Source organism: Mastacembelus armatus, chromosome 18 (genome assembly GCF_900324485.2).
Source record: "Mastacembelus armatus chromosome 18, fMasArm1.2, whole genome shotgun sequence".
Taxonomy (NCBI): domain Eukaryota; kingdom Metazoa; phylum Chordata; class Actinopteri; order Synbranchiformes; family Mastacembelidae; genus Mastacembelus; species Mastacembelus armatus.
The window spans coordinates 10,776,743-10,793,338 of record NC_046650.1 but is presented as its reverse complement, the minus strand read 5'-3'; the positions used below and the strand labels follow the sequence as shown (position 1 = coordinate 10,793,338).

The 16,596-nt window shown below is 38.6% G+C and overlaps 4 long non-coding RNA genes across 4 annotated transcripts; all 4 read left to right on the top strand.

Annotated features, from left to right (window-relative positions):
• The first annotated feature begins 1,364 nt into the window (after positions 1-1,364).
• Positions 1,365-1,676, top strand: LOC113125706 (uncharacterized). Its single transcript, XR_003295171.1, has 2 exons — positions 1,365-1,486; positions 1,586-1,676. It is a non-coding gene; the product is annotated as an uncharacterized LOC113125706 (long non-coding RNA).
• A 1,066-nt stretch (positions 1,677-2,742) lies between these two features.
• On the top strand, positions 2,743-3,233 carry LOC113135747 (uncharacterized). The gene is made up of 3 exons (XR_003296206.1): positions 2,743-2,881; positions 2,981-3,071; positions 3,158-3,233. It is a non-coding gene; the product is annotated as an uncharacterized LOC113135747 (long non-coding RNA).
• Positions 3,234-9,493: 6,260 nt separating this feature from the next.
• LOC113135755 (uncharacterized) lies at positions 9,494-9,822 on the top strand. The gene is made up of 2 exons (XR_003296207.1): positions 9,494-9,632; positions 9,732-9,822. It is a non-coding gene; the product is annotated as an uncharacterized LOC113135755 (long non-coding RNA).
• Positions 9,823-14,379: 4,557 nt separating this feature from the next.
• LOC113125546 (uncharacterized) lies at positions 14,380-14,841 on the top strand. Its single transcript, XR_003295163.1, has 3 exons — positions 14,380-14,518; positions 14,618-14,708; positions 14,795-14,841. It is a non-coding gene; the product is annotated as an uncharacterized LOC113125546 (long non-coding RNA).
• Positions 14,842-16,596: the final 1,755 nt, after the last annotated feature.

Below are 16,596 nucleotides of genomic sequence, written 5' to 3'. Positions count from 1 at the left end.
TTGAAGTGGTGAATAAACTGCACTAGAGAATAGAGTAACATTAACAATAGTAAATACTGAGTGTGGCAAGATGACTGCTACCATCACAGGTGGCAGTACAATCTGGTAGAGCAGCATCTTAAATAGAGGGCTCTCTAATAGCAGATGAGTGTCAGGTGGGCCTTGATGCCTCAGCAGAAACACACAGGAACAGGACAGCTGTGGTTGATTCCTGACAGCTTATTTTATTGTTTAACCCAAATGATTGTGGGATAAGTGATCAGAATGTGTTGACATATACAGTTGGTCTGTTGTGATATATGGTTGGGGAAAGTGTTGTGGTGTTACTCTGATTATTCAATTAAACTGAGCTGCCTCAGTATAAAAAGCAGATTTCAGTATAAAAGCTGCCAATGAAACTGTTGTCAGTGTACAGCAGTGTTTGGGCACTTTACTGAAGTTTAATTGAGAAAACATATTTAAAGCATGATGATACACACTCTGTGTAAGCCCTTGGAGCATTGTTAGCTCAGTCGTAAAACATTTCACTGGATGAGTGATGTGCTGTTTTACCAGCACATATACTGCCTGAATTGGGAAAGACCTAGGTATATAGACTTACAGTAGTCCAATCGTAATGTGATAAATACATAACATTTTCCACATCTCGAAGGGAAAATGTTGATTTAAATCTAGAAATGATTCTCAATTCAATTCTCAACTGAGATAATTTGCTTTTCAAGGCAAAGCCAAAATGTACAGTTACAGCAGCTATAATTGATAGTTTTCTATCAGAAGACAAAGTCATGTCAAAGACGAGACTTGTAGTGATGAGCCTACAGAGAATTATCAGCTCAGCTTTATTATCTACAGCTCATGTGTTTCCCACTGGAGAAATGAGGAAGCTTCACTTTAATTGAACATTTATGGAGAAGCTTCTGTTCAGCCAAACTGGAATGAACCACAAGAAACTGAGTAGATTTTGATGGACCTGCACAGTTTGACCTTCATACAAATGTTGTTATTCTTGTAGGCTGGTGACTTACATTTCAGTTAAATCTATGCATGTGTGATAGTTTAGGACCTGAGCAGTTTCCTGATACATGTCACTTATAAACTTTAATGTCAATCACCAATAGATAAAGATCAGAACTGAATATAAATAAATTGGGAATGAGTATTAAAGCCTGTAATGTCACAGCAAAGTGTTAAATGTCTGTAGACTAGTAATGCTTTCACTGAGGGACCAAACATATTGAAAAATGTGTGTTTAGCTAAATTTTCATCTCTACATTGACAGTGGCTCAGCCCACATAAGATGCCTCAGAGCTTTTTGTTATACACTAACAAATGTGTCAAATAGGTTCAGCCCAAACTCCATAAAAACAGTCAGAAGTGCAGATACTTGTCATTCAGCAAGTCAGAGAATCTCTTACTCTACGACTGATCTTCCAGTTTGAGGCATCAGCTCATCGACAGTATCGATACCGACAGCTGCAAACTAAAGGTGAGTCCAATATCTTTATTTCTCTGTACACACATCCAGAAGAATCAGTAACTAAATACTCAGAGTATCTGATGTTTAAGGTTTGATGTTTTCTTTCAGAAAATGAAGCTCCAACTTGTGTTTCTGCTCTTTGCTTTTGTGGCTGTGATCAGTGCAGCATCTGTGCAAGACAGTGCTGCAGAAGACCAAGGTAACAATATGACAAAATGAGATGTAGTGTCTGTGTCTGTCTGAATAGTTCAAGTCATGTGGTGTCTGTTGTAGAAACTTTACTTGACGCTGAGGGCCCAGGCCAGGGGACCATTGATGACAGTGGCCTGAACCAAGGGGCCACCAATGACGACAACAAGGAGGAGGAGTTTATTATCATTTTCACTGGAAAATGAGGAGCAGAAGTAGCAGAAGGCAGAGGTTTTCCTCACTTAATGATCACCATATCTTGTGCTGTTAAGATGACTTGATTGATTATTGTGTTTAGGGACAGCATATACAGTGTGACCGTACATCATTGTACGTTCCAACTCATATATGCTCTCTAGTCATAATAAGAACGTGTCTGAGCATCTGTTTCTATAGTCCAATGGAAATGAAAAGAGAATTAGTAGCAAAAGCCTCCAGCTCTGATTGAACATCCCACAGAAAACTGAGCCACCATGATGTGAAGTAACATTTCATCTTAAGAGAAAAGGATATACAGATCACTGAGGGAGGAACTTTCAGCCTCATCAACACCTGCTCTTTGATATCACTTCATGTCCCACAATAAACAGCATTTCAGCATTTAAACCAGTCGAGTCATTATCATAGTGTTTTGTGCTGTTATTCTGTGTCTGTCTCCTGCTATTTATTCATACTTTGGTACTGTACATAACAAAACCCTTCACAGCAACATTTTTGTGTCTTTACTGTGTTTGATTCCCCAGAAATACTGACTCTGATCCACAGTGTAGAAGTTTCATCACTTTGTGAGAACCAGGTTGAGACTTGAGGCTGGAAATGAAACAGTGTTAAAAAAAAAAAACATATAAAAATATTAAAAACCACAGGAGTGCATTCAGTGTCAGTAGATAATAATGATGTAATTGAGAAGCCAAATATACTGAAATAACTGAATTCAAATGTTTGTTCCCTTGGTACTTGGTGTGTCTGCATTATAAGTGGCTGTGCCCTCTATCAGATGTTAAAGAGCTTAGTTTGTCACAGATTAATGAACTTGTGAGAAGTTTTTGTTTGTTGATCTTTGTCCTGTGGGTTCAGCCCAAACTCCATAAATACAGTCAGAAGTGCAGATACTTGTCATTCAGCAAGTCAGAGAATCTCTTACTCTACGACTGATCTTCCAGTTTGAGGCATCAGCTCATCGACAGTATCGATACCGACAGCTGCAAACTAAAGGTGAGTCCAATATCTTTATTTCTCTGTACACACATCCAGAAGAATCAGTAACTAAATACTCAGAGTATCTGATGTTTAAGGTTTGATGTTTTCTTTCAGAAAATGAAGCTCCAACTTGTGTTTCTGCTCTTTGCTTTTGTGGCTGTGATCAGTGCAGCATCTGTGCAAGACAGTGCTGCAGAAGACCAAGGTAACAATATGACAAAATGAGATGTAGTGTCTGTGTCTGTCTGAATATTTCAAGTCATGTGGTGTGTGTCTCATGTTGTGATCTAGAAGACGAGGGTCTGAACCAGGCAGCCATGAATGATGACACCACGGAGGGTAGGCGCAGTATTAGATCCAAATGGCCAAATGATATGCCCAGCAAGGACAACAACAAGCAGTAGGGGCTTACAGGATGGGACACTGCCTCATTAATTTTTGGCAAGTGAAGACCCACGAAGATGAAGGATACAGGAAGTGATGATGAAATTGAGGAGCAGAAGTAGCAGAAGGCAGAGGTTTTCCTCACTTAATGATCACCATATCTTGTGCTGTTAAGATGACTTGATTGATTATTGTGTTTAGGGACAGCATATACAGTGTGACCGTACATCATTGTACGTTCCAACTCATATATGCTCTCTAGTCATAATAAGAACGTGTCTGAGCATCTGTTTCTATAGTCCAATGGAAATGAAAAGAGAATTAGTAGCAAAAGCCTCCAGCTCTGATTGAACATCCCACAGAAAACTGAGCCACCATGATGTGAAGTAACATTTCATCTTAAGAGAAAAGGATATACAGATCACTGAGGGAGGAACTTTCAGCCTCATCAACACCTGCTCTTTGATATCACTTCATGTCCCACAATAAACAGCATTTCAGCATTTAAACCAGTTGAGTCATTGTCTTATTGTAGTGGGGTCAAATAAAAGCCTTTGACAACTGGAGATAAAGATCAGATGAACCTTTATTAGTCCCACATCAGGGAAATTCATGTTACAGCAGCAAAGGCTTCGACACAAGACACTCAATAAAAATAGAAACAACAAAAGACCAAAATAAACAAGGTTTTATCAATATAACCAATAAAACTGTGATAATAATAAAAAGCAAAGTGTAATATTACATTTTATTTTGAAATTCTAACCAGTGATTTTATGACTGTTACATTAGTAATAATCAGAAACACACACTAACAGTTAATGAAACACATATGTAAAGGTCTTTTTATAACAGTCTCCCCAAATGTTAAGAATTATATCTCTGTCTAATTACATCAAAATTGTTATGAGTCATCACGCAACATATTCAATATATAAACCTCATTAAAATGAGTAAGATTAAGTTGTCATCCAGAGATTCTACTGATGTTTCTCTGTAAGTGTATTAGTCACATATCGAGTGGTGGAATCAGATTCAGCTGTGTAAGAAGGAAGAAATGGTCTGTGTGTTCGTGTGTGTGTTGGTTTGTGGAGAGTCCTGACTCACTACCAGAGGAGAGTCTCCCTCTTGTGGTCACAGGTCAGAGGCACAAAGTCTTATGAAATTTGAGTGACTTTCTGAGGTGTTGATCTGTGACCATATTCCTGATTAATGGGAGGGAAAGGGAAGCCTTCAGCTGTCGCAGGATGATGGTGACCTTCCAGTATTTCATCAATACAGCCTGTTGTTGAGGGACGTGAAGTTTCTTAACTTTGGGTCTGGACGGGATGTTCAAGACATTTTTCTATAACCGGCAAAATCAGACTGAGCTGAATAACGTAAAGACAAAAACTAAACAAACAAACAAAAAAAAAACATACGTTATAACCAGTATCTTACTTTTGATCATCATTGTTGTGGCAGTCTGACATTTACTTTATTTTTTATTAGGATCTATTTAGGAAATTTAGGATTTATTAGGAAAGTTTAAGTTTAATGCCAAACAACTACTCAGTTAATTGCTCAATTATGTTTTCAATAATTGACTAATCATATTTTTACAAAAGACAAAAGTTCAATTCAGCCAATCAACGCTCTCAGATATTCACACAACAACAAAAATTCAGCCAATCAGCGTCGGCTAATTTGACGCATAAACGGCGACGATTTTACCGCCCAGAGCAGCGTCGATCAGTAGCTGAGCGGTGACAGTGATTGACAATGGTGGACGCTGATACCCGAGAGTCGCAACTTCAGCTTTCTCCTAATTCAGTAAAATCTGTTCTTCAGAATCAATTTGAAAGAAGAACTTTGGTGGAGAAATTACAGGTTAAAGAGTTTGGCCCACGTGAACGTGACATCGTAATCAAACAACAAGCGAAAAAGGTAAAACCTTAGTGAGAGGTTTCAGTCGTAATTGGTACAGCAGAAGGGCTTGGCTAGCTAACTCCGTGTTTTGCTTCCTTTGCTTACTTTCTAAAACGGGAGGAACAGACACAGCATGGACTGTGACAGGAATTAGGGACGTTAAAAATGTATCTGAAAAACTTAAGAAACACGAATGTACAAGAGCATATGGGAATACATTAAAGCTAGTCATGCTAGACTGAGTTAGCATCGCCACCCAAGTGGTCGAAGGCCACAGAAAAACACAACTTATTGTTGGAACTGCAATGTCCTCCCTCAGTTCTGCGTGTTCGTTTGATTGATAAAACAGAGGAAATGAATGTGGTCTCAAATTAGCCATTTATTAACACACACTGAATAAAGCAGTTGCAGAGCTCTGGGTCAGACTGTCCCTAACACCAACAGTGTTCTCTGTCAGTTCATGAAGTCTGACTGCCTATTTTTCCCTTAACCCGCTGATAATATTACAGAATGAAATGTGCAATCTTTAGGAAGCTGGCGTGTTCTTCTCCCATAGGTTGAGAACGCTGGGATGTCCCGAGATATCCCTGTTGCTGTGCCTCCTGGCAGAGGTCAGGCTGCCCTGTAAGACAGAGTTCAACAACAAAAGCACCAGGCACATCCTATCTGATGTTATGTCTAATTTATTTCTCATCCTGTGGGAAACCTTGCAATTACTGAAAAACAAGTTCATGTCTAAACTACTACTGTTTCACACATACTAGAATGCTTCATGATTATACTGTAATAATGCCTTAAAGGTTTAATCCATAATATGATAAAAGTAATCTAATACTGCCTTATACCTTAAGCTGTAATGTAATAGAAGTAATAATTCCCACATTATATAGCAGTATTCCCTAAACAGATTACATTGACCTGTATCATTAAGTATTTATATTATATATATATATATATATATATATATATATATATATATATGTGTGTGTATTAGTGTGTATATATATATATATATATATAAAGTATTTATTATATCAGTTGATATATTGTTTAATGGCCATACATTTTAATGTTGAAATTAAAGAACTGTTGAACATTTCCAAGACCATGAGTTATGTTATTGGCCTGCAGTTGTTCTTTAATTGTACTGGGATGGTGACTGAACTAAGTAAATTTGGCACAGCCCCACCTAAAACATTGTCTCCCACTGTGGCTGCAAACAATAACTCCAGCAAACAATAACTCTGGATGTGATGTTAGTACTGTAAGTTCATTTAACAAATATAAATACCGCAAACAGCTCTAATTCAGATTATCCTCATTTTCAATATTTTGTTCATTGATCAATACAGATAACACAGAGGAAATTATTTATTTGTTTTTCTTAATCCCTTATTCTCTTTTCATGTTATTCATTCATCTGGTTCCATTGCAGGTCGAATGGGTTGAGGCCCGTTCCACAGACCGACCACTAGAGGGCGCTCATCGCGCAGCGGAGAGAGTAGAACAAACACTCCAGAGGAAGAATAAATCTTGTGACGTAACCATCAGCTCAACACGTGTTTTCTCTGTTCTTTGTCACAGGTTAGTAAACAGTTAAAAATCAAGTGGACATTACAGACTTTGATGGTTTGAATATGTCACTAATGAGATAGTCCCATGGTTGAGTAATGAGTGTGTGTTGGATGAAAATGAATATATTTTATGGTTGGTTTATTTGTCAATGTGTCTGAAGTCAAGTTGATGCTTGAATGTGTTGAAGAATAAATCCTCTTGTTGTGAAGTCACCATCAGCTCAACACGTGAGCTTTCTGTTCTACATGCCCTCTGAGCTGAACCTTAGAGGAGCAACACTACAAATATCTTGGTTTGTGATCGATGCCACCACATCCTACACTCCTGCAACAAGCTGATGAATTCTTTTATCATCAGTTCTCATACCATTGTTTAACCCAGTGATTCTCAAACTGTGGGGCGCAGCGAACGGGAGTAAATTAGTCTAATTTTGTGTATATCCTAATTCATAATTTTCTTTACTGACAAACACCATACATGCAAAATAAAACAACCACATACAAAGAAACGTGTCATTAAAAAACACAAATAGAGGGAAAGAAGAGGAACTATGGTGTGGGAAATAGATGTTTAACTTCGGCACTTAATTGTAGCGGAACAATAAGCAAACCTTCACGCAGCGACGCAATGATTAGTGGGCATAACGATGGATAAATTTGATACACGGACCGCTAAAAGAGCAAAAGAGACTCCACGCCAGCAGACAAAAACACGACAGACGACAGTAAGGTAAATCGAGCAAAAAGCCAGCCAAAAAGAAAATACGATGAAGCCTACCCGGGTCTTGGATTCACAGTGGGGCTGGTGGGGGCAGAGGAGAGACCCATGTGTGTTGTGTGTCTTAAACCGTTGGCAGCAGACTGCATGAGACCCAACAAATTAAACAGACACTTAGAAACAACGCACCCCAATCTTGTCAATAAACCACTCGACTTCGAAGTAGTTACACAATTGCACTTTCATTTTATTTATTTTGAAGTCTGTATTATTTATTTAGAAGTTATTTTGAATAAATTAGAACATTTTAAGTTTGAAATAAGTTTCATTGTCATTTTTTGGGGTGAAGTGGGTCTTGAAACTTTATGCTCGGCCTTAAAGTGGGGAATGGCAGGAAAAGTTTGAGAACCACTGGTTTAACCCAAGTCAATGTGGTGCTAAGTGATCTCTGAACTCAGAATATGTTGTCATATACACTTTGTCTGTTGTGATTATGATGTGTGATGTATGATTGAGGAATTGTTGTTTCCTTTATGATTTAAATCAATTGAGCTGCTTCAGGATACAAAACTATTTTCAGTATAAAAGCTGACAATAAAATAGTTAATGTGCAGCAGCAGTTGGGCAAACACACAAGTTTAATTGAGAAAACATATTTAAAGCATGATCATACACACTCTGTGTAAGCCCTTGGAGCATTGTTAGCTGAGTCGTAAAACATTTCACTGGATGAGTGATGTGCTGTTTTCCCAGCACAAATACTGCCTGAATTTACTGAGCACAAACTCCAGAATAAATTTAACTCTGCTTTCTGAGGACACCTCAGCCCAAGTTAAAGCCAGGCTTTAACAATCTACAACAAGTCAACACAATGGTCATAGGGAGATTATGGTGCCATACTGGAACATGTGAGAAAAACATGGTGAAATATCTACTGCTGTATATCAGCAAATGGAAAGAGAAAATATTTCATGAATGGAGGAAGACTGGAGCACTGATAGAATAATCAGCTGTGGAGTGAATGTAACATGAGATATTAAAGGTTTAATATAATTGAATAATTCCCCTGTAGCTCAGGTGTGACAAAATAGCTCCTGGTTCATCCAGTACCAGAGCTGCAGATCTAAAACTAACATCAGCTGACAAGATGTTGGGTAAAGGTTTAAGTTTTGTTCTCAGCTTCAGGCATGTCCTGAAAAGAAGAAGGTAATGTTTTGTTGATGTTTCTTATTAAGGTTAATCGTGGATGTAGATGTTTTATATAACAAATGTTTCCCTGTCCATGTACAACCAGGACTGACTCCATCTCAGACAGGCACATTTGACAGCTAATGGTCTGGCCTCATTCAGTAGAAAGTAACAGATATATATTTTTTGCATTTACAGATTTTGTTCACATTTACAAATCTGAGTATAGAGCACACACAAATCTGACTACACACAGAGACTGAGACACAGGTACACAACTCTCCTTATAATTATGCTACAATAATTGCCCCATACAGTGTGACTGTACATCATTGTACGATCATATATGCTCTCTAGTCATAACAAGAATGTGTCTGAGCATCTGTTTCTATAGTCCAATGGAAATGAAAATAAATTCTCTTTAAAGGTGATTTATTTATACTTTGGTGTTGAACATCACAAAACCCCCAAAATCAACATTTCTGTATCTTTATTGTTTTGATTCTCAAAAATTCTGAAAGTGATCACTGTGCAGAAGACGTTTCATAGTTTGTGACAACCAGGTTGAGATTTGATTTTGAAAATGTAACAATGTAAGAAAAAATTACATTTATAAAAACAAAAAAGTTCTTAAAAACCACAGTAGGTTTTTAAAATGTCAGCAGACTATTAATACTTTTGTCAAGAAGCCAACTATATTAGAATAACTGAATTAAAATGTTTGTTTAGTTGATCCTTAGTGTGTCTTCATGATAATTGGACATGCCCACTATCAGATGCCTCGGAGCTTAGTTTGTCACAGACTAATGAACTTGTGGGAACTTTTCATTGGATGATCTCTGTCCTGTGGGTTCAGCCCAAACTCCATAAATACAGTCAGAAGTGCAGATACTTGTCATTCAGCAAGTCAGAGAATCTCTTACTCTACGACTGATCTTCCAGTTTGAGGCATCAGCTCATCGACAGTATCGATACCGACAGCTGCAAACTAAAGGTGAGTCCAATATCTTTATTTCTCTGTACACACATCCAGAAGAATCAGTAACTAAATACTCAGAGTATCTGATGTTTAAGGTTTGATGTTTTCTTTCAGAAAATGAAGCTCCAACTTGTGTTTCTGCTCTTTGCTTTTGTGGCTGTGATCAGTGCAGCATCTGTGCAAGACAGTGCTGCAGAAGACCAAGGTAACAATATGACAAAATGAGATGTAGTGTCTGTGTCTGTCTGAATAGTTCAAGTCATGTGGTGTCTGTTGTAGAAACTTTACTTGATGCTGAGGGCCCAGGCCAGGGGACCATTGATGACAGTGGCCTGAACCAAGGGCCCACCAAGGACGACAACAAGGAGGAGGAGTTTATTATCATTTTCACTGGAAAATGAGGAGCAGAAGTAGCAGAAGGCAGAGGTTTTCCTCACTTAATGATCACCATATCTTGTGCTGTTAAGATGACTTGATTGATTATTGTGTTTAGGGACAGCATATACAGTGTGACCGTACATCATTGTCCGTTCCAACTCATATATGCTCTCTAGTCATAATAAGAATGTGTCTGAGCATCTGTTTCTATAGTCCAATGGAAATGAAAAGAGAATTAGTAGCAAAAGCCTCCAGCTCTGATTGAACATCCCACAGAAAACTGAGCCACCATGATGTGAAGTAACATTTCATCTTAAGAGAAAAGGATATACAGATCACTGAGGGAGGAACTTTCAGCCTCATCAACACCTGCTCTTTGATATCACTTCATGTCCCACAATAAACAGCATTTCAGCATTTAAACCAGTTGAGTCATTGTCTTATTGTAGTATATACAGCGGGTACGGAAAGTATTCAGACCCCTTTAAATTTTTCACTCTTTGCGTCATTGCAGCCATTTGCCAAAATCAAAAAAGTTCATTTTATTTCTCATTAATGTACACTCAGCACCCCATCTTGACAGAAAAAAACAGAAATGTAGAAATTTTTGCAAATTTATTAAAAAAGAAAAACTGAAATATCACATGGTCATAAGTATTCAGACCCTTTGCAGTGACACTCATATTTAACTCACATGCTGTCCATTTCTTCTGATCCTCCTTGAGATGGTTCTGCTCCTTCATTGGAGTCCAGCTGTGTTTAATTAAACTGATTGGACTTGATTAGGAAAGGCACACACCTGTCTATATAAGACCTTACAGCTCACAGTGCATGTCAGAGCAAATGAGAATCATGAGGTCGAAGGAACTGCCCAAGGAGCTCAGAGACAGAATTGTGGCAAGGCACAGATCTGGCCAAGGTTACAAAAGAATTTCTGCAGCACTCCAGGTTCTTAAGAGCACAGTGGCCTCCATAATCCTCAAATGGAAAAAGTTTGGGACGACCAGAACTCTTCCTAGACCTGGCCGTCCAGCCAAACTGAGCAATCGTGGGAGAAGAGCCTTGGTGAGAGAGGTAAAGAAGAACCCAAAGATCACTGTGGCTGAGCTCCAGAGATGCAATAGGGAGATGGGAGAAAGTTCCACAAAGTCAACTATCACTGCAGCCCTCCACCAGTCGGGGCTTTATGGCAGAGTGGCCCGACGGAAGCCTCTCCTCAGTGCAAGACACATGAAAGCCTGCATAGAGTTTGCCAAAAAACACATGAAGGACTCCCAGACCATGAAAAATAAGATTCTCTGGTCTGATGAGACCAAGATTGAACTTTTTGGCGTTAATTCTAAGCGGTATGTGTGGAGAAAACCAGGCACTGCTCATCACCTGCCCAATACAATCCCTACAGTGAAACATGGTGGTGGGAGCATCATGTTGTGGGGGTGTTTTTCAGCTGCAGGGACAGGACGACTGGTTGCAATTGAAGGAAAGATGAATGCGGCCAAGTACAGAGATATCCTGGAAGAAAACCTCTTCCAGAGTGCTCAGGACCTCAGACTGGGCCGAAGGTTCACCTTTCAACAGGACAATGACCCTAAGCACACAGCTAAAATAACAAAGGAGTGGCTTCGGAACAACTCTGTGACCGTTCTTGACTGGCCCAGCCAGAGCCCAGACCTAAACCCAATTGAGCATCTCTGGAGAGACCTGAAAATGGCTGTCCACCAACGTTCACCATCCAACCTGACAGAACTGGAGAGGATCTGCAAGGAAGAATGGCAGAGGATCCCCAAATCCAGGTGTGAAAAACTTGTTGCATCATTCCCAAGAAGACTCATGGCTGTACTAGCTCAAAAGGGTGCTTCTACTCAATACTGAGCACAGGGTCTGAATACTTATGACCATGTGATATTTCAGTTTTTCTTTTTTAATAAATTTGCAAAAATTTCTACATTTCTGGTTTTTTCTGTCAAGATGGGGTGCTGAGTGTACATTAATGAGAAATAAAATGAACTTTTTTGATTTTGGCAAATGGCTTCAATGACACAAAGAGTGAAAAATTTAAAGGGGTCTGAATACTTTCCGTACCCACTGTATAACCAATAAAACTGTAATAATAAAAAAAGTAACGAGTAATATTACACACATTTTATTTTGGAATTCTAATCAGTGATTTTAATGAGACACGTATGTGAAGCCCTTTTTATAACTGTATCCCCAAATGTTGTTAGGGATTATATCTTTTTGTCTATTTCTAAGAAAATAATTACATCAAAATTGTTATGAGCAACATATTAAATATATAAACTTGTTATTTGAATCCTACAGTCACGCAGTTTTATTTGTGCCTCCCTTCATTTTATAATTGTTTTTGATTTCGACAATATGATTTCCTTTAATTTTCACCAAGACAATCTGAGTTTTTACTTTACTTTCATATTGTTTAATTTAATCACATGTTTGAATGTGTTGAAGAATAAATCCTCTTGTTGTGAAGTCACCATCAGCTCAACACGTGAGCTTTCTGTTCTACATGCCCTCTGAGCTGAACCTTAGAGGAGCAACACTACAAATATCTTGGTTTGTGATCGATGCTACCACATCCTACACTCCTGCAACAAGCTGATGAATTCTGTTATCATCAGTTCATACCATTGTTTAACCCAAGTCAATGTGGTGCTAAGTGATCTCTGAACTCAGAATATGTTGTCATATACACTTTGTCTGTTGTGATTATGATGTGTGATGTATGATTGAGGAAATGTTGTTTCCTTTATGATTTAAATCAATTGAGCTGCTTCAGGATACAAAACTCATTTCAGTATAAAAGCTGACAATAAAATAGTTAATGTGCAGCAGCAGTTGGGCAAACACACAAGTTTAATTGAGAAAACATATTTAAAGCATGATGATACACACTGTGTGTAAGCCCTTGGAGCATTGTTAGCTGAGTCGTAAAACATTTCACTGGATGAGTGATGTGCTGTTTTCCCAGCACAAATACTGCCTGAATTTACTGAGCACAAACTCCAGAATAAATTTAACTCTGCTTTCTGAGGACACCTCAGCCCAAGTTAAAGCCAGGCTTTAACAATCTACAACAAGTCAACACAATGGTCATAGGGAGATTATGGTGCCATATTGGAACATGTGAGAAAAACATGGTGAAATATCTACTGCTGTATATCAGCAAATGGAAAGAGAAAATATTTCATGAATGGAGGAAGACTGGAGCACTGATAGAATAATCAGCTGTGGAGTGAATGTAACATGAGATTTTAAAGGTTTAATATAATTGAATAATTCCCCTGTAGCTCAGGTGTGACAAAATAGCTCCTGGCTCATCCAGTACCAGAGCTGCAGATCTAAAACTAACATCAGCTGACAAGATGTTGGGTAAAGGTTTAAGTTTTGTTCTCAGCTTCAGGCATGTCCTGAAAAGAAGAAGGTAAAGTTTTGTTGATGTTTCTTATTAAGAGAAGCAGCAGACGTAGATGTTTTTATTCCAAATGTTTCTCTGTCCATGTACGACCAGGACTGACTCCTGTGATTGTCCACTACAATACAAGAACAATGCAGCTTCTGTATTTCCGTGAGAATGAACTATTAAGGATGCTGACATTTGGCCTCAGTGTTTTAGCAGGACATATGTACAGCATTCATCACGTGCACAGTTACAGCAAGAATGTGTCTGAGCATCTGTTTCTATAGTCCAATGGAAATGAAAAGAGAATTAGTAGCAAAAGCCTCCAGCTCTGATTGAACATCCCACAGAAAACTGAGCCACCATGATGTGAAGTAACATTTCATCTTAAGAGAAAAGGATATACAGATCACTGAGGGAGGAACTTTCAGCCTCATCAACACCTGCTCCTTGATATCACTTCATGTCCCACAATAAACAGCATTTCAGCATTTAAACCAGTCGAGTCATTATCATAGTGTTTTGTGCTGTTATTCTGTGTCTGTCTCCTGCTATTTATTCATACTTTGGTACTGTACATAACAAAACCCTTCACAGCAACATTTTTGTGTCTTTACTGTGTTTGATTCCCCAGAAATACTGACTCTGATCCACAGTGTAGAAGTTTCATCACTTTGTGAGAACCAGGTTGAGACTTGAGGCTGGAAATGAAACAGTGTGAGAAAATAAACATGTAAAAAATATTAAAAACCACAGGAGTGCATTCAGTGTCAGTAGATAATAATGATGTAATTGAGAAGCCAAATATACTGAAATAACTGAATTCAAATGTTTGTTCCCTTGGTACTTGGTGTGTCTGTATTATAAGTGGCTGTGCCCTCTATCAGATGTTAAAGAGCTTAGTTCGTCACAGACTAATGCACTTGTGAGAAGTTTTTGTTTGATGACCTTTGTCCTGTGGGTTCAGCCCAAACTCCATAAATACAGTCAGAAGTGCAGATACTTGTCATTCAGCAAGTCAGAGAATCTCTTACTCTACGACTGATCTTCCAGTTTGAGGCATCAGCTCATCGACAGTATCGATACCGACAGCTGCAAACTAAAGGTGAGTCCAATATCTTTATTTCTCTGTACACACATCCAGAAGAATCAGTAACTAAATACTCAGAGTATCTGATGTTTAAGGTTTGATGTTTTCTTTCAGAAAATGAAGCTCCAACTTGTGTTTCTGCTCTTTGCTTTTGTGGCTGTGATCAGTGCAGCATCTGTGCAAGACAGTGCTGCAGAAGACCAAGGTAACAATATGACAAAATGAGATGTAGTGTCTGTGTCTGTCTGAATAGTTCAAGTCATGTGGTGTGTGTCTCATGTTGTGATCTAGAAGACGAGGGTCTGAACCAGGCAGCCGTGAATGACAACAGCAACAAGGGTGTCCGCACTGCTCGCTTGCCCAAATGGCGAAATGATATGCCCAGCAAGGACGACAACAAGGAGGATAGCGGCTTAGTAAATATGTCCAGAAAATTGCCAAGTTTTAGGAACAACAAGCAGTAGGGGCTTACAGGATGGGACACTGCCTCATTAATTTTTGGCAAGTGAAGACCCACGAAGATGAAGGATACAGGAAGTGAGGATGAAATTGAGGAGCAGAAGTAGCAGAAGGCAGAGGTTTTCCTCACTTAATGATCACCATATCTTGTGCTGTTAAGATGACTTGATTGATTATTGTGTTTAGGGACAGCATATACAGTGTGACCGTACATCATTGTCCGTTCCAACTCATATATGCTCTCTAGTCATAATAAGAACGTGTCTGAGCATCTGTTTCTATAGTCCAATGGAAATGAAAAGAGAATTAGTAGCAAAAGCCTCCAGCTCTGATTGAACATCCCACAGAAAACTGAGCCACCATGATGTGAAGTAACATTTCATCTTAAGAGAAAAGGATATACAGATCACTGAGGGAGGAACTTTCAGCCTCATCAACACCTGCTCTTTGATATCACTTCATGTCCCACAATAAACAGCATTTCAGCATTTAAACCAGTTGAGTCATTGTCTTATTGTAGTGGGGTCAAAACTTACATTTCTCATATTTCATATTTTTGCTTTTGTTTTCCAACATCCTGACTGATCCTCATTGTGAAAGTTGACTGAAATAGTTGTTTTAAATTGCCATAAAGATGTGATTATTATTTAAATATTCCTTAAGTTTGATTTACACAGACTTTTTAAAGGGTTTTGAGTGATTTTATTCATATACCTGACAGTACATGTTTAACAAACATCTACAGCACCTGAAACTAGTTTCTGCACATTTCATTTTTGAAATTAAATTCTCTTCTTGATAGAAATGTAGTATTCAGTTAAACAGGCTTCATATTTTTTAAAAAACACTCAGTATCATGTGGAGTTTGCTTTGTGTTGTAGTGGGTCTTCGGTCTGCTGGTTTCTTTAGTCCTTCTCATCAGACAAAAGCCTTAAAGCTACAACTTTCATTTTTGTAGTTTTGTTTCACACCATGTGGTGGTCTTTGTTTTCAGCATCCCATTGGTTGTTGGGAGATGCCCCATATGTTAACACTAATGCTGATGGTTCCTCTGATACAATAAATTTTCCATGTGTGAGACGGTGTAGGTAGGTCCTGCAGTTGGATATGCTCAGCACAGTTTTGTGGAAAGGTCGAAGTAATGCTGAAATAAGACACAGGGATTAAAGGGATGTAAATAAAGAGCATTTCACATCAGCTAATTTTCCCTGCACACAACAACCTCTTGGTCACTCCCTCTGGTAAAAACCTACATTAAAGCTGACAAATGGCAGAAATGGTGCTGCCTGTGCTTGTGCACTGTGGTGCAGTGTTGCCTCAACAGTGATGATAGAACATGGAGATGCCTCTGAACTGAGATTCACTTTATAATTTGCTGTTTTTTAATCTATTTGCATTGCATACTAAATCTGCATTTACAGCCTGAGGGAAGTCAAGTGTGTGGAGATACTGCGTCACTGTGACACAGCTGCAGGCCTGCCCTCACTTAGGCTCCACCTGCTGGTGTGGATCATTTTCTTCCATTTACAGTGATATCAAACACATGGGAGCTGCAAGTTCTCACATTTGAGAAGCTGGAACAAGACAATGTTTGTCATAAAAAATTATTCATTGTTGATTAAAACTGGCGGTCA